Genomic DNA, 17758 nt, shown 5'->3' on the forward strand with positions numbered 1-17758 from the left:
CAGGTTCCTTCCCCCTCAGTATTGGTTTTCCTCAGGTTCCTTCCCCCTCAGTATTGGTTTTCCTCAGGCTCCTTCCCCCTTCATTATTTCCTCAAGCTCCTTCTTTGGCTTTATTTTGCCTTCATCCAGTTTGCTTTCCTCAGGCAATATCCATGCTCATGTTTGCAGTCACCTCCTATGTGTCAGCCCACTGCACATCTGAATCTTCAGCCCAGCTTCCTTTCAGCGGCGAAGTCCATTTTGGATGCCTGTTGACTCAGAGTGCCACCTGCGTTTTCCACAGGCTCCTCAGAGGGAGCACAGACTTCATTATCCTCCTCCCAAACCAGCTCTTTGATCTGGTTCCCTACCTGTTAATGGCACATCTAGGCAATGGAACTGGTGTGTCAACCTTCTTTCTTCCCTCTCTCCTCTAATTTCCTATTAGTTGATTCTTCCATCCAAATAGCTTTCGAATCTTTCTCCCCCTTTCATCCCTACCTGTCTCCTTGGTTTCTTTCCAGACCCCTTCCAGACATCCTCCTCACCAAACTTCCCAGAATGACCTATCTGCAAATTGTTGAATGATTCCTACTTAAACTGCACCCAGAGTGATCTGTCGGCAAATTTGTCAAATGGTTTGTGCTTAAAATATTTTAAGTGACTCACCATTGTCCAGGCTGCCCATTAGAATCACCTGGAGAGCTTTAAAAATCCCCATACCCAGTGTCCATCCAAGACCAAATAAATCAGAATCTGGAGTTGGAGCCTGAGTGTAGGTGTTTTTCAATTCCCACCGATGATTCCAATATGCAGTTAAGGGTTGAGAATTACTGGACTAAAGGATAAAGTTCAAACTCATTGTGACATTTGAAACTATTCACACCTGGGTCCCTGCCAGTCTCTCCCTCTCCCAGCAAGCCCTGCCCACGCTGTGTGCAGCACCGTCCTCACCTCTTTGCCTGTCCTCAAATGTGTCATTCTAGTTCATGCCTCCTTGCCTTTGCTGAGACCCCTGCCTAGAATAGAATGCCTTTTTCTCCTCTTAGATTCCGAAGAAATGCTCCCCAGTTTCAGCTCCACCTCTCTTCCCCTGACCCTCCTTCCTCAGACTCAATTTGAGGCTGCCTCCCAAGAGCCCTGGGCACATTCCTTGGCCCTTTGGTCATCGTGGAGGAGCTGTTGGTCTGCATGTCTGTCTCCTCCATTGGACGGTGGGCTCCAGGAGGTTGCTGAATGAGGGAAAGGCCAAGGGGATGAAATAGGCCTTCTGCTTCTCTGAATTATTAGACCCGTCCTGCCTTACATCTCATCAGACACTTGTTAAGAAAACAAAACTCAACTTGGTTTTAATGAATGTAATGAGGTTTTAGTAGGAATGCTATGTAATCCCTTAACTGAACACTCGCCAGCTAACATCTCTCTGGTCCTTGCCTCATTGAACTGTCGCAGTCATTGTCTCAGGTATCGTTCCCATTTTACAGAGTGAATTAAACAGAAAGCTGTGCGATCAGGTAATGCAAGATGGCAGAGAATACTGAGTAAAATGCCTCGATGGTCACCTGCTCTGCAGTGTGCTAATGGTGTGTAGGCTGACCAAGAAAAATTAGTTTTATTGGTAAAAATGGCTAATGATATGTAGTTTTTTGAATGGCATATACACATTTGACACTGAATTTGGCATAAAACAAACACAACCATAAAATATATCAATCAAAAGATGAGATGGTGATTTATATTTACTAACACTGGGAATCATGTACACATAGTCTCCCTTTTAAGTATGGTAGAAGGAGTTTTAAACCCAAAGTCGCAAGATCAGGGTTAAAAACCCAACCTTGCCAATTACAAGCTATGTGGTATTGGGAGTTTGGCTTAATTATTCTGGGCCTCAGTGTTTTAATCTTTGAAATGGAAATATTATTTCTCAGCCCACAGGGGTGTTGGGAGAAAGAAAATAGATGGCGTGTATGAAAGAGATTTGTAAATGGTACAGGGCAAAATAGCAATAGGCTGGAGGTTCTTGTCTTTGTTGTGTGTTTGGGTCCAGAAAGTTGGCCTTTGGGAAGAGTCCGGATGGGGAAGGTGGTGCTGCTGGGTAAGTGGATATGGGCGCTGAGCCAGTTGCAGGCTGTCTGAATTCCCTGGCGGGGCAGGGCACGAGGATGCTGGGATCTGAGCGTTAGAAAAGCAAATGGCATGAGCTAGTTAGGGAGGAGGAGGGAGTAAGAAGAATGGGTAATAATAATAATAATAATAAGCACAGCAAATTGAAACGATAAGCTGAGAAAATGTAACTGGTCAGGGTTTTGCACTGCGTCACTCGTAACCGAGGACCAGCCCTGGGACCACAGAGCAGCTCCAGGGAGCTTGACATCTTGTTCTGTTACTCTTAGGCTATTTCATTCCCAGCAGCCCTGGAGTTTTCTCGATCTCAGTGCAAGGGCTTGTTGACCCTCAGGTTTCAGTGCCCTGATTTCCAACACGTTAATGTCTTAGCAAGCCAGAGCTGCTCCCCACAGGGCCGCCTGCTGCTAGTGTGGATTCAGCTTCCTTCCTCTGCAAAGAGGAGATGAGGCTTTATCTTTTTTTATTCTAATAGATTGAAAAATATTTTCCAAGTCGTCGTCAGTATAACAGTCCTGACCTCAGAATATGATCTGAGTGGGTAAGAAGAATGGTCCCACTCTGCCGTCTCTGGAGGTGAGCGTGGAAAACACTCATGCCCTTTTGTCACAGACATCACCGTCCTAAACTTGGCTGAAAGTTTCTGGAGCAGGAATCAGTGTAACATGTTTAAAGAATCAGTAGATATATTTTGAGATAGAATTGACGGTCTAAAATATTCCAACAGACTGGAGGTCACGGACCAAATGAACACAATCAAATTTAACCAGAATAAATAAGTGAAATTTTGAGTTTCAGTTAAAAAATTCAGCCCTGGAAGTTTGGAAGCCAAGGAGGAAGAAGAAAACAAGGGAAGAAAGGAGAACTCCATTTCCAAAAAAGTCTGTGTATTATAAATAAAGTCAGTTCTCGAGCACGTACTGTTTGCTGTGTGCTTGCTAAGTGCTCATATCCTCATTTAGTCCTAGCGTGTCCTGGGCTGGGTATTATTTGCTTCATTTTGCAGATGAGAAGACTGAGGCTCAGGGAGGTAAGTACCCTCTAAGGTCATGCTGTTAGTAAGTGGGTCCCAGCATCTGCCTTTTGAAGAGAATGGTATATTGTAAGGCGTGTGGAACCAGAGGTCCAGACACCAAATTAGATCACATCACGAGATCTTAGGCAAGTCATTTGACTTCTCTGAGCCTCAATTTCCTCATATCTAAACTCAACTTTTTTTGTTTTTTAAAGATTTTATTTTTCCTTTCTCTCCCCAAAGCCCCCCGGTACATAGTTGTGTATTTTAGTTGTGGGTCCTTCTAGTTGTGGCATGTGGGATGCCGCCTCAGCATGGCTTGACAAGCAGTGCCATGTCCGTTCCCAGGATCTGAACCGGCGAAACCCTGGGCCGCCAAAGCGGAACGTGCGAACTTAACCACTCGGCCACGGGGCCAGCCCCTCAATTTTCCCATATCTAAAATGAGAGGGTCAGAGTAAATAAAGTTCCCTTTGTCTATAAAACTCTCTTTGCAGGGGAATAGCTGGCGGAGCTGGAGAGGTTTAGCCCAGGACAGGATTTGCAGAGTAAACCTGCAGAGGACCGTTGTGAGGCGGGCTTGCAGCCCAGGCCCTCCATGGCTCCGCTAAGGAGGAAATTCCCTGCGCCGGCGAGGCGTGAGCGGTCCCCACCCGATCTGGAGAAGCTCTAGAATCCATTTGTGGCACGTTAACAATGAATCAGAGTGCATGCTCTCTTTGCTTTTTGTTATCCAAAACGCCCAGTGTCTGTTTATTCTGAAGTGACACTTCCTCATCTGCCCATTTTGAGAAAGGTTTGGGAGACTGGATTCCCGGCTGCTCCAGAGCGCTTGTGTGTGTGGACTCAGCACCATCTTGTGGACAGGGCACCGTGGACTGGGAGTGGGCTGTGGTCACCAAACGTAAAATGAAAACACACCCCTGCAAAAGCTGCTGCAGACAAAGGCTCTGCCTGCAGGCTCACGTTTTTAAGAGGGGCTGCCTGCTGCCAGAGCTAGGGATTGCCTTGGGGAATTCGCCTTTACGACTCCGACCCTCTTGTTAAGCCTGTGACACCTGGAAGAGCAGAGTGGGCAGGCTCAGTGACACAGTAAGAGGCAGCCCTTCCCAGGAGTCACAGTAAAGCACCCTGGGTTCTGTTTTCTAGGGAGGGAGCCCCAATCCCTTCCCCACTGGCCGCCCTCCCCCTGTATCCTGCCTCCGGCCCCACCTCTCCTGGTCCAGGACACCCCCCTGCCCTGCCTCCCCTCCTTCTTGCTGCTATTGATTGCCTCTCAGAGCATAACTTGCCTTATTGTGCTTAAAGGCCCCCTTCCCAGCGAGGTGAGGATGGAACAGAATGAAGGTGTGAAGGGAATAGAGCACTCAGGTTGTAAATGCTCTGCCTTCCCCTCCCCTGTCTCCTAACACTGGGGAGGCTGGCCACCTCGATGTTTTGGCTGTTTCTGTGTGGGAAGAAACTGGGTAATAATCTCATCGGGGGCTCAGGTGATGGTCAGAGGGCAGTCTTGCTCAGTGCTCAGTTTACCCAGGCGGGAAAGAGCAACCTGTGGACCTAGAGAAGCCACTCAATGCTTCGACGCTCTCTCCGGTTGCTCAGAGCCCCATTCTCTTCTCTGCTTACTCTTCACAGTAGGGCTGCGGGGGGGACCATATCTGTAATGGGCATGCAGGGCTCCCCAAAACGAGAGAGTTGTTAATTTTGTGTGCGTTAATATACAGTTATTGGCTTTATTTATCAGAATATTACATCGTGATGCATGTACCTGTTTTTTAAAAGTAAATGTTCTTTCAATCACATTACCCTACCTATATTACTATATATATATATTACTGTATTAGCATATTCTCCCAAGACCCTGCTATAGGAACTCTTACTGTATTACCACAGTCGCTGATTTTGCTATTTGATTTTGCACTTACCTTCCATGACTGTTTTTTAGCTTCCTTTCCTTGTTGTGGGTCCAGCCTGGCTGCTGACCGTCCAGCTGTCAGAGCTGACCTTGCCCGGGCTCCCTGGAAACCCTCGAAGCAGAGATTCTCTAGGCCGCTCATCTCCCCACGTCAGCGTCGGGGGAGTCCCCGCTTACACCGTGACCCCTGCTTCCAATGCCCCTTCAACCAGTGAGCGTTAAATTGGTTGCTATTATCATAATGAGATGGGCTAAAGAGTTGTAGGTACTGTTTTGTTTTCTGGAATTTTCATGGAAAATTAGGATGAAAAAGAGCAATAGAATGAGACACTGCATTTTATCTGTATCGTCTCATCTAATCCTATTAAGAACTAAGTTGCACTATTATATCCATTTTATAGATTAAAAAAGAAAGATCTAGGGATGTTAATTAACTTATCCACGTTCGTATGGCTAGGAAGTAACAGAAGTGGAATTTGGACCCAGGAGTGTGTGAGCAGAGGCCTGCCCTCCCCTCCGAGGATAAAGGTGACTGCAGGAGGAGAAGGGTTGGACAAGGAAAGCTGGCAACTACTGACCACCTCTGACAGCTGTCAAAGTGTTAATCAAAGACTTCAATGGAAGCTTGAGCCAAAATCCAAAATCAGCACATAAATGTGCTAAACCCCAAACTGAACCCCAATTTTTTTTTTTTTTTGAGGAAGATTAGCCCTGAGCTAACATCTACTGCCAATCCTCCTCTTTTTGCTGAGGAAGACTGGCCCTGAGCTAACATGGGTGCCTGTCTTCCTCTACTTTATATGTGGGACGCCTGCCACAGCATGGCTTGCCAAACGGTGCCATGTCTGCACCTGGGATCCCAACTGGCGAACCCCGGGCCACCGAAGCAGAATGTGTGAACTTAACCGCTGTGCCACCAGGCCGCCCCTAAACCCAGATTTTTAATATAGTTTTTTTTACTGAACAAAGAACAACCTAATGAATTCGTTAAACTGAGACATAAACTAAAAAAAGTTCTAAAATCAAAAAACCAAAACATGAAAGTATTCTCTAAAATAAATTATAACCAGACTGACTGTTATTAGGTTCCTGGCTTAAAGTAAGAGAGAGGAGGTCCAAACTTCCCCTCCGTGTGAGAAAAAGGAGCACATGTGGTCGGCCAGGAGCTGTAACGGACAGGAGAGGTGACGAAACAGGACATGGGGAGGCTTCTTTATGAAGGTCAAAGAATGTCACGATCAAAAACGGGCACATCACCCAATAAACGGACAATACCCTTGCTCTGTTTTATATAGCCAAATTGGAGTGCCCTTCTGACTTAAGAGGACAAGTACGCATGATGGAAACGTATAAATGATTTAAGTATTTGTCTTAAACAGCTTACTTTGGTCTCCTTCCTGTCAAGCTTTTTACCACAATTGCTAACAAATAGCCAACTTGAATGATTTTTATTTAAATTCTTAATGCCTTTTTCTGCTTGCTTAGAAGAAATTCTAACAAAAGAAGGTGCAACTAAAGAAAGAAAAGAAAATCATTTAGATGATACTTGTAACTAAATGCCCACATGTGAGCGAAGGCTCAGAAGTAGCTGCCCTCTGCCATGGGAAAGGAAGGTTAGTTTAGGAGCCCTGCAGGCTGTGAGCACTGTGAGCTCCCGTGGGGAGCCCTGGGCACACAGTGAAACATTGAAACCTGTCTCTGCCGTTGACGAATCCACATTCCCTAGATTTGGGGCCTGGGGTCAAGGCTTGACAAGACTTGCTCCTACTGACATTTGCGACTAATAATAGTTAATCGATAATAGTAATACTGATAATAGCTCATGTCTATTAAGCTTGATTTTGTGCCAGACAACTACACCAAGCACTTTATAGGTGTTATCATTTAATCCTCATGTTAACCCTGGTCGATTCTAGTATTAGCTCCATTTTGCAGATGAAGAAGCTGAGGTGCAAAGAGTTTAAGAAATTTGCCCAAGGTCACAGCCAGAATGTGACAGAGCCAGGTCCACCTCACACCAAAATTTGGGCTCTTAGCTACTGTGCCAGCCCGGACATGGTCTGCTTATCTAAGAGCCCTGTTTCAGGAATGGACTAATACAGTGCTCAGTAGCTTTAATCTCCCCATTATGCCCCCTTTTTGTGGTAGCCCCTGTTTTACACTCAATAACTGGTGGATGGTAGGCATTTGATAAATATTACCTTCAAATGGAAGTGGATCAAAATCAAAATGATAACATTTATGAGTGCCATATATTACTTTGAAGTTTACATTTTTTTTTAAAGAAAATACTTAAGGGGCCGGCCCAGTGGCGCAGCTGTTAAGTTCGCACGTTCTGCTTCTCAGTGGCCTGGGGTTCGCCAGTTCGGATCCCGGGTGCGGACATGGCACCGCTTGGCACGCCATGCTGTGGCAGGTGTCCCACATATAAAGTAGAGGAAGATGGGCACGATGTTAGCTCAGGGCCAGTCTTCCTCAGCAAAAAAGAGGAGGACTGGCAGTAGTTAGCTCAGGGCTAATCTTCCTCAAAAAAAAAAAAGAAAGAAAGTACTTAAAAGTACAATGTTATGGAAAATTTTGAATTTCCCTTAAATGTTCACCCCAGGGCTGCCTGGTGGTCCATATGGCGGCTGTGCATATCAGAGAAATGACCCCCTTCTGGCAGGGGGATGCAACGCTCACTAGGTATGTACCTGGCCAAGTGGAGCATGGGCTGGCTGTCAGCCTCCCTGTACCCCCACAGCATCCCACAGGGCAATGACCTGTCCCCCACACATGGCAGCCATGATTAGGTCTGGGCTACTGTTTGCCAAGCACCCACAGACACTGGGGAGTAGGCTAGAGTCATGAGCATATGAGCCTTTGATACCAAGAAAGATGTGGAAAAGCTAAGTTCTTTATTTCTTGGTGCGCCTGACCCTAAAATGGAGAGTGTGGTTTTTGAGTCGTACTCCCTGAGTTTGAATCCCAGCTCTGCCGCTCACTGGCTAAATGACCTTGGTCAAGTTAGCCAGGCTCAGCGAGCCTCTCTGAGTCTCCGTTTTGTCATTTGCAAAATAAGAATGCTGTTAGGCTTAATCAGGATACTGTCTATGGAGTGTGTGGAATGGTCCTTGGCATATGGATGGGCTTGTTAGGTGTTAGGGACACAGCACGTGCCTGGCATATTTAGGTGAACTTCCTGCTGCCAAATGGATAAGTCACGTTGGGGACATTGACTCGTTTGTGATGAGATGTCAGTGTCACTCTAAGGCAACCTCAGGAAGACTGCCCACGGGGGCTCCGACACAAGCAGCAGACACAGTGATCTGTTCATGGGGTGACGAGAAGTCCTGGGCAGCTCACATGCACAACAGAACTCAGTGATGCTCAGCAGGGTGCAAAAAGCATGCCTGCACAGACTCTGTTCCCAAAGCCGAGTCGGCGTCCCTGGTGTCGCGCTGTTCATAGTCTTTTTGGCTCTGCAGGTGAGTCTGACGTGCAGCTCTGCTGAGGGCCACCATTGTGAGCAGACCCTGCGGTGCCTTTTTCTTCCTTTTGGTTGACTCATGGGGGAGAAGGGCTGTGTATGCCTTTGCCGTGGGTCACTTGTCGGAGCACGGGGAAGCACAAGCTGCCACTGTTCCGTGACTCAGAAGCAGGCCACAGGCCCAGCCGTGCTTCTCAGCCCAGAACCTTCTCCAGATTGGCTTCTCCTGAGAGGAGGCTGAGCGGGGGAGAAGACATCAGGAGGAAGTGAAAAGTGATTATGGAGAGTGGAGCCCCTGGGAGTGGGGAAGGGAGACTGCGTGCCGAGGCGAAGCCCTTCGCCAGCACCAGCACCAGCACCGAGGCCTGTGCTGCACCCACATGGCCACAGCTTAAATTTTTGGTATTTAAAAAGAAAGTTAAGTTTTAAAAGTTTGTTGCAGTTTAGTCCAAGCACTGGGAGACAAAGGCCGGATCCCTGGGGTTTAAACTGCCAAAGGAGATTCAACTGGGTCAATGTAAAGATCTGATCAGCTTTGTTCAGCGATCCAAATCGGGCACCATCCCATTTAGGACGGAAAGGAGCCCCAAAGAGCTATAGGAGCCAGGAGATTTGAGAGGCAGGGGGAGCAGAAGGAGGAAGTTATATGGGGCAGAAAGGCAGGTTGGTTATTGCAAGGTGACTTTCCTCACAGGGGACGGCAGGGGTCTGTCAGGCAGACTTCCTGCCGGATGCTGATCAGTTGCTTCCTGGATGAGTGTGACTGGTTTAAGATTCCATTTCTGGGAGACCCAAAGCTGTCAGTAAGTTAAGTTTCGGTTTTGTGACGTGGGGCTTAGCATAAGCAGCTCCATTCTGGGCCTGTTGTGTTTAACAGAACAAAGCAAGTCAGTGGAGCTTGAAATATTGTTCTTTTCCTTCCTTAGAGCCAGAGCAGTAGTAGTAAGCGATTTTTCGGTGTTTCGAAGCTGTATTTCTGTGTTTTAACTTGTCGGAGCAGTATCAACTTTGTGGGCAGGGCACGGCCCTGGCTTGTCCTCCCAGCTCCGCTTTAGGCCAGTGTTGATTTGCTTTTTGTGTGCTTTTTTTTTCCTTTTACCATGTCAGAAAACTTTCTTGGCTTTTTTGTGTTCCACAAATGTATTTCCCTCTTTTAGCATGGATGACAACTAGCAGGGCAGTGTGCGTCGACGTAACACCAGATGCAGAAAGCTTGGTAACAGTGCCAGTATGGTGGGCTCTAGAAACTTGGTGTTTGGGTGCTTTAGTTTTTGCATTTATTTAATAAAGGTTTTTTTTAGCACCTGTTATGTTGTGCCAAATGCAGTGCTGGGAGCTAGGGAGACTGTGGTAAATAGGCTCGGCCCTCACAGAATTTATACTCTGTGGTAAAGGCACACATTTGTCAGATAATACTTAATTACAATCATAATAAGCACTATGAAAGAAAGTATGCTGAGAGTACATGACAGATGAACCTGGTTGAGGGGGAGGATTGTTGGATGGAGACCAGGGTAGGTTGCTGCCTGGGCTAGAAGGGCACTTTAGGCTGCAGAAGCAGCATGTGCAAAGGCCCTGAGGTGAGAAGATCCTAGGCCTAGTCAAGAAACAGAAAGAAGGCTGGTGTGGGTTAGAGTGGCAGGAAGTGAGGGCGAATCACAGAGGACTTTATAAGCCTTGGTAAAGATACTGGAATTTGGACTTGGGGTTTGGATGAGCCTCACTGGCCCCGTCTCAGCTCAGTGTTGGCAGGAGACCCTTCCCTCTGTCATGGAGAGGCTCATACCCAGAGTTGGCCCCACCCTGGAGATTCTGTTCCCCTGCTGCTCCCTTGAGGCTTCATACCCACTGTCGCAGCATGAGCCTCATGGTCCCTGAGACTGCATCATCCCACGCTGTAGTGAGAGGGTAAATCTCAGTGCTCGGAGCGGGGGAACAAATGAAAACTCCCTTCCTCAAGCATTCACTTCAAGTTAGCACATCCTGGCTATGCAAATAGATCCTTGGCTTTATCTCCTGAGTGTTTGGACTGAATTGGCAGCAACCTTTTACAAATCAATTTTTTTAGTACTAAAAATTCTAAGTTTGGGACATGTGGGTGTGTGTAAAGGCTCTGGTGTCAGGCATTTAGCAAGTTCTGGGCTGTGGGGCGGACACTGTGACTGACTGGGTCCAGTGGCACCTTGAAAATGCCTACTGTACCGTGCTGCTGTACAGCACGGGCAGGGCCCAGGCCCAAGGCCCATCGTCTGACGATGCTCGGGTTGCCCTGGTAACTGCTGCCCCTGGTCAGGGATCTGCTTGCCTTTGCTCCCATCCCCAGCTCCCCTTCTTGGGGACCTTTCTGGTGCATTCTGCTTCATGACAGGCAGCGTTTCTTGGGGACTTCTTGGCATGTGACCCAGGCCGGCTGCCCCTGACGGCCGTGGCTCTTAAGTCTCGGCCTGGATCTGTTCCTGCTGCAGGCTTCTGCAGTGGTGATCCTGTACAACACGCGTGCAGTGCGGACTCGGTGCGGGGCCATTTTGTGCTGGATGGGGCAGGTCAGCTGCTCTGCCTCCCCTCGCGCTGTGTGCGCACAGGGAGGGAGGTGGCTGAGCACGGTGCCCTGTCAGACATCACCGCTCTGCCATGAGCAGCCCCGTTCTCCAGGCTCGGTTTCCACAGCTCTCCGGTGGGATGGTAATGTCAGCTTCCAAACCCTGAGCACTGACTCTGTTAATTCGTTTAACCCTGTGAGTACGTAGTGGTATCACCAATCTACCTGCCCGCCTCGCAGGATTGGGAAGGAGGTGAAATAAATTAGTAAGTGAAGTGCTCCACAACCTGAAATGGATCAGATAAAAGCAATTTGATTCAAAATTGAGGAAGTTCAAACAGATGAAAATTGTAATTGGCAATATTTATGGTGCCTGTCCGTATATAATGGTGATTTATGAACATGTATCTATTTACGGATTGTTCGCTTCATAAATGAATGTTTACTGAGGGCCTGCTACGTGTCAGGCACTGTTCTAGGTGTTTAAGATGCATCTGTGAAGAAAATCAAAGATTGCTGCCCTTGCAGTGCTGAACTTCCAGCAGGCAGATGGACAGTGAGGATTAAGGAGTAAATTGTGTGGCGTAGTGGAACTTTCTGAGTGCCGTGGAAAAGGAAAAGCAGAGCAGGGCACAGGGGATCGGGGTGCAGGGCCGTGGGGCCAGGAGCTTTTTAATCAGGGTGAGCCTCGTTCGTGTATTATGTGCCTAGTCACTTCACTTAGTCACTCAACAAACAGTTCCTGAGTGCCCACTGCATGCTGGGGCCTGGAGCTGTCACAGTGAACAGGACGCGTAAGGTCCTGTCCTCCGGAGCTTACTTTCTGGTGGGCAGAGTGGATAGTGAACAAGCAGGCAAACACGGTGGTGGGGGGGAGTTGCATGTTGAGAGAAGGAGTGGGAAGGAAATGAACCAGGTTACATGAGGGCAAGCAGAGGCAGGAGCAAATAGAGAGATCGGTGGTCCCTCTGAGTGATGTTGACTGGGCCCGAAGCATGAAAGTCAGCCCTGGGCGGTGTCAGGACCAGTGAGTTTAAAGGCTCTTCCAAGGCTGGAAGAGGCTTGGCAGGCAGAGTAAGCCAAAGGAGGCCCATGTGGTGAGCACAGAGGGCTGGGCAGAAGGGAGCCGTGAGTCTGGGGAGAGTGGACAGGACTCGTGGACAGTGCAGGGCCTGGCAGGTCACAAGGAAGTCTCTGGATTTTATCCTAACACCAGGAGAAAGACACTGAAGGGTTTTAAGGAGGCCTTGACTTGATCTCATTTGTGACTTTAAAAGGTCGTCCTGTGGGCTGCATGAAGAGTGGATTGCATAAGCAGGTCCCTCCATAGCCGCGAGGGGGGCAGGACACAGTTCTCAAGCTGATTCCAGCCCACAGTCATTGAACCCCTACTGTGTGCTAGGCACTGTGCTTGGTGGTTTTCGTGTGAGTTAGCTCGTCCACTCCTCTCTGTGCAGTTTCTGGTCCATCCAGAAAGAACCCATGTAAACTGTGATTCATTGTCTTGCAGTTGTCCCCAGAAAGCCAGGGTGCAGAGGGAGCTGAGGGTGGAGAGCGAGGGTGCAATGGGGAGGTGGATTTAGACAGTTTAACATCAAAGCAGCAGTTGGTGCTCTGTCCATTGCAGGATAGCCCAGCCTTGCCACTAGCTAGCTGCATTCTTGTTCCGAAGTCAGGATGTACAACGGTTCTACCCTCTGCCTTCCCCGAGAGGTAGCAGTCAGAGGAGAGGAACAGGGCCATGAAATCAGCTGGCCCTTTAGGTTCACAAGAAAATGGTAGTTGGCTTTTGAAATCAGCTCATCCCTCAAATGAGAAGTTCCAGGGGACAGGAATCCTGTCCTGGTCATTTTGGTCACTTGCATTTTGGTCCCCATAGCATTCAAGTTAAAAATGCCTTCCAATTTAAAAATGATGCTCAGTAGAGGCTCTGAGTGTCAGTGGAATTTGGTTGAGACAGAAATGGACACAGCACTCCAGGGCTTCAGAGAGAAATTCTCTAAGCCTGTTTGCCAGGTTTCTTGAGGAAGCAGGTGTCTGGGCAAGCTTGATCTTGAGATGAACCCAAGAGGCCTGGGCTACCCTGAAATACTATTGTGTTTCAAAAAGAAAAAAAAAAAAAAACACCACGGACCTTTTCCTCCTTTCATCTTTCCAAACAAGCAGCCTGAAGTCTTTAACTGGGCACATTGCTTCACCCGTGAATCTGATAATACTCATTCTCACGATCTGTGTGCACGCAGCTACAAATCCAGAGACCCAGTGTTTACCTTTGCAAAATAATGCATTCAGGTAAGGTTGTTGAAGCCACCCTCTGTGTATTGAGGGCACTGGCAGCGTCCTGATGTTAGCCTTGCAAACGGCCCAAATTTCCGTTGAAAAAGCAAACTTCCCTCGCCACGCTACGCCTTCTTGAATCTGATCATTTAAATGCATTAAAGTCTGATAAAGGCAGCTCCTCTCTCCCCTTTCGGGCTGCATTTAGAAGGCAAATCAAGAGGGTTTGCCTTTTCCTAGACACAGCTGAACTCTATAAAGGGCTTCTGTTTTGTAATCTGTTTTCGAGATCTGATGCGTCTGTTTCTAACACCCCGTCACGTGAGGCGGTCTGACGTAGTCACCCAACACGACTATGAGAAAACGTACTGCAGAGGTGTGTGTGGGATGGGGGGGCCGAGTCCCTGAAGCAGTTCCTTTGTCGGAACACTTTCCACAGCGAAGAGTGGACCCGTGCAGTAAATTCCACATCGATATGGGCCCCCCACTGGCCCGAAATGGACTGTGAGTTTGACTTTTGCAGGATTCCAGGTCAGTCTCCTAATACAGTGCGTTCTTTTTTTAGTTGGGTTCTAAGTTTCTTTTTATAGAAGAAGACTTGTGGTGGAGGGAGGAGAAAGTTGCTCTGTCGGCTCAGTTTTGTCACTATGTATGCTAGGAATTGAGTGGCCCAGGTGCTGTAGAGGGCTCGGGGCCTTTTCTCTGGGCAGAAGCTTTAGACAGTGGGGTTCATTCTGGCCCTGGAGCGTGGTCTTGAGTAAGTGACTTCTAGTTCGCAGTAAGAGTGTAGACTGGGCAGGGTTACTTCACTCTCTGTCATGTCTTAAAGATTTACTAATAAAAGTACGTCAAATTTTATTAACAAGCCCTATAAAGTTCTACGTAATAGATGTGTTGGTTAACAACTTTAAGAGATTTTTCAAGAGTATTTTTTTGCATTGTGAGAGTTAAAAGTTTATATGGCAGCTATCATTTTAAATTTTTGGACTTCTGTGTATTGCGGTAAAGTTGCCTTGACTAATCAGAGGAGGGGAGATTTAAATAAGCTGGAAATACTGGGAATTAGTTGGTCAGATCATTGCCAAGAATCGTTTCCCTTTTTTCAAGTTCCATCCCAGAATGAGTGAACCAGTGCCTAAAAGCAGATTCCAGGATATGATGGGGAGGGGGCTAATTTAGTAGATGAATGGAGAGAATTATCTGGGCAAAGAGAATACCGTGACCAAGCTAACCTTTGAGATGAGGAAGGCAAGGATGCAAGCAGTGATAGACATACAACAGGATGTGGACGGCAGCCCTGCAAATCAAGGAACAAATTTCACCTGAGTCAAACGTGGAGGGTCTGTGGGCCCACCTGGTTTTTCAGCCATGCTCAAACATGAGACAGCAATCACTTCCAGCTTGGAAAATTAAAGACGGCTGTAGAGTACAGGTCTCTAACTGGGTGTGTCTCTGTATTTCCCTCTCTCCTGCGCTCCTAATGTCTCCTGGGGATTTCTGCTTTGCGTTTTACCACGCTTTCATTCACTCTGACTTCAGTTCTTTTAGGCCTATATATGACTTATTTTATTGAGTGGAATAATTTTAAAATAATTTCTTTAAAAATAATTTTGAATATTTTCTTATAGGTTAGAGCAGCAGTTCTCAAACTTCTTGGTCCAAAGAGCACCCCCTTAATCTCTTGTCAATCATTTTGGACCCAAAGAGCTTTTGTTTATCTGAGTTATGTCTGTCAATATTTACCATATTCAAAATTAAAAATGAGAATTTAAAAAACTGTTAACTCATGAAAAATGACTGATAAACCCAGTTGTATAATAAAATAACATTTTATTTAAAAATTATGTTCTAAAGTAGAAAATATAGTGAGAAGAGTGGTATTGTTTTACGTTTTTGCAAATATCTTTAATATCTGGCTTAAAAGCTGGATTTTCATATCTCCTTCTGCATTCAATTGCAATATGTTGTTTTAACTGAAGTGTATAAAGAAAATCCAGCCTCACACAAATAGGCAGTTGGAAAAGGGAGACATATTTTTAATAGCTTTTTCAATTAATTGTCAATATTCTTTGATACTACACCAAAACTTGACAAGTGGTTATTTCTTAAAGATTAGTTGCAACATGAAATCTAAAACTGTATCAATGAACTTTCCATACTCTGTTACATTCATTTTGTATATATATTACTGGAAGAGCTTTCCTTATTATTTATTTATTTATCTGAGGAAGATTAGCCCTGAGCTAACATCTGCCACTAATCCTCTTTTTTGCTGAGGAACGTTAGCCCTGAGCTTACTCTGTGCCCATCTTCCTCTACTTTATATATGAGACGCCTGCCACAGCATGCCTTGATAAGCAGTGCTAGGTCCGCGCCTGGGATCCGAACTGGCGAACTCTGGGCCACCAAAGTGAAGCACACAAACTTAACTGCTACTCCACCGGGCCAGCCCCTGTATTCTGTTACATTTAAATCCATTAGTCTCTCTTACACCTTTTAGCCCATGCATGATTTTTTTATAATATGCATTGGTCATTGGGAAAATATTGGTTCACTGAGCTTTGTATATCTTTCAGATTTGTTACACAGTATCCAAAAATCACACTCCTTAGTATCACCACCAACCTCATTAGAAAAATCATTATGTACATATTGAGAAGTGTTGAGCTTATGGTGGTGGATACAAATTTTCCAAAATTCTAATTTTCCCTTGAAAATTGAATATTATTACTGGCAACAAAAAGGCTACTTTCTTGAAATGACAAACTCACTTAGTTCATTTGTAAGAAAGCATTCACCCAAATACCCACACCTGAATAACCATAGTTTGTCTATCAGTCATTCTTTCAAGTAAAAATGGTGTTCCATGAACAATTTGGTGAGTTCAGCTCATGATTCAAAGAACCACCCAAGTGCTCTTCCTCAAGGCAGCCAGTCGTGGTTTTCAGTAGGCGCTGGAATCGTTCTATGTTTACCTCCCATTTTATCACACAGAAGAATAGAAAGATAGAGATTCAAGAGTCAAGATTTAAGAAAATTAAACATTTTTACTCCTTGATCTGAGTGTTACTGGCTTGATGCCCGCTAAGGTGCCAGCCGTTTCACCCGTCATTGCTTTTTGCACCGTTAATACATGTCAGCATAGTAAAAAAAAAAAACAAAAACAAAAAGGCAAATGACATCTTAGCATTATTTTGAAAAAAGTTTTGACCCCACAAACCTGCTGAAAGGGTCTTGGGAGACCCGGAGTTCCATGAAACACTTTGAGAACTGCCATATTGGAAGGAAACTAGGAAAAAAGTAGACAGGAATCAATTTTTTTTTTTAAAGATTGGCACCTGAGCCTATGTTGCCAATCTTTTTTTTCTTTTCCTCTTCTTCTTCTTCCCAAAGCCCCCCAGTACATAGCTGTATATTCTAGTTGCAGGTCCTTCTAGTTCTGCCATGTGGGATGCCACCTCAGCATGGCCTGATGAGTGGTACCATGTCCATGCCCAGGATCAGAACCAGCGAAACCCTGGGCTGCCAAAGTGGAGCATGCAAACTTAACCACTTGGCCACAGGGCCGGCCCCAGGAATCAATTTTATTTTCCTAGTAATTTCGCTCTCCGTAGAGTAGAATTTGGGTTCATCTAGGTCTAATTTTTAAAGCTTTAAATCAGGAACCTCTCTAAGCACAATATATAATTTAAGCCATTTGCCACTCGGGGTCCAAGGAGCCAGTTCCTCTCTGCTCCCTGTCAGGATCATCAGCAATACATTGTACCTGCAGGTGCAGAGGGCACAAAGATTAGACTGTCCTGCACTCGAGAAGCAAATGAGGCAAGGTAGATGTGAACAAATGCATAACACGACACGTTATGATAAAGGCAGGAGCCCCAAACTCAAAATTCTGGAGGAGGAAGGCTGCCCGCATAGGGTGTCACCTGAGATGAGGAAGTGTAAGGAACTGCCAGGCAGGGGGGCTGGGGCCGGGACAGAAGAACTTCAAGAAGGAAAATACAGTCTTTCTCCTACAGCTTTATACAGATAGAATGTAGAAATCTTCCGAATTATGAGAAAAGGCACCCCTGGGTAGGAAGTGTGTGTGTGCTGGGTGGGTTGATGGTGGGGTTGAGGAGGCTAAGATGGAAAAGGGGCCTTCTCCTTTGTACCTTAATGCCCTTCTGTACTGTTTGAATATTTTACCAGGAGCATAGATTTATTTTATTTTTTTTAAAGCTAGTTAATCCTAAAAGCAAGTGAAGTTGGGGCCAGCCTGGTGGCATAGTGGTTAAGTTTGCACATTGTGCTTTGGCAGCCTGGGGTTCACAGGTTCAGATCCCAGGTGCGGACCTAGTACCACTGGTCAAGCCACACTGTGGCGGCATCCCACATAAAATAGAGGAAGATTGGCACAGATGTTAGCTCAGTGACAATCTTCCTCAAGCAAAAAGA

At 46.3% G+C, this 17758-nt stretch overlaps 1 protein-coding gene across 4 annotated transcripts in view; it reads left to right on the forward strand.

Moving 5' to 3' along the window:
- Positions 1-17758, forward strand: part of ZBTB38 (zinc finger and BTB domain containing 38) — a 76724-nt gene that overhangs the window by 47422 nt on the left and 11544 nt on the right. Inside the window, exon 1 of one of the 4 annotated variants that reach the window (XM_046661010.1) lies at positions 13690-13852. The exons of the other annotated variants lie outside the window; for them this stretch is intronic. The gene's annotated coding sequence lies outside the window, so the exon portion shown is untranslated. Of the gene's footprint in view, positions 1-13689; positions 13853-17758 lie in introns of those variants that run through there. 4 annotated transcript variants of the gene reach the window in all.

Source organism: Equus quagga, chromosome 1 (assembly GCF_021613505.1).
Source record: "Equus quagga isolate Etosha38 chromosome 1, UCLA_HA_Equagga_1.0, whole genome shotgun sequence".
NCBI classification, from domain to species: Eukaryota; Metazoa; Chordata; class Mammalia; order Perissodactyla; family Equidae; genus Equus; species Equus quagga.